The sequence below is a fragment of the Anopheles gambiae genome (assembly GCF_943734735.2).
Source record: "Anopheles gambiae chromosome X unlocalized genomic scaffold, idAnoGambNW_F1_1 X_unloc_33, whole genome shotgun sequence".
Classification (NCBI taxonomy): domain Eukaryota; kingdom Metazoa; phylum Arthropoda; class Insecta; order Diptera; family Culicidae; genus Anopheles; species Anopheles gambiae.
This window is the reverse complement of record NW_026902641.1, coordinates 11,788-12,465: the sequence shown is the minus strand read 5'-3', so window position 1 is coordinate 12,465 and position 678 is coordinate 11,788.

The window sequence follows — 678 nt, the reverse complement described above, 5'->3', positions numbered from 1 at the left end:
TAGGCGTTTCTCAGTAGCTTTTTTGCGCCACGTGGCAAAAGTATTCGAGTTCAGATTTCTGGGACTTAGCGTATTTTTCAAAATTGATTATGCAAATTGAAGTACAAATGGGGCATTAGCTAGGCGTTGCCCAGTAGCTTTTGGCGCCACATGGAGGAAGTAGTCGAGTTCAAATTTCTGGGACGTAGCGTAGTTTTCAATCATAATAAACCGAATCAAACATAAAAATCATGAAACTTACACCACGTCCCTAGGTTATGCACAAAACGTAACGATAAAGTGCCGGCCAGGTTAGAGGTGCACCAAAATTGTGTACCGATTAGGAAAAGTACTCTATGTTCCTATGACTTGGGTGAAAAGTGTTGATTAACTGCTGGTTAGGATAGACAGTTGCTTATCGTACACATCGCAAACGAACACCCCTTAGTGAGCAGTAGCAGAAGTCGATGGAACAAAGCGAATGCATTACAAACTGATCAAGTAAAATAAGGAACGCTACGTACTAGGACTTCTTTCCAAGAATGGTGTCCGCGACGGGAGGGCAAGCGTCCTTCCCAGGTTTCCCTAGTAAACCTTGTATGGTAAACATACCCAAGCGTGTCCGTAAGCACGCAACGATAGTCACGAACGAGCACATACCTAGGGAAAGTACTCTACGTACTAGGACTTCTGTCCAAG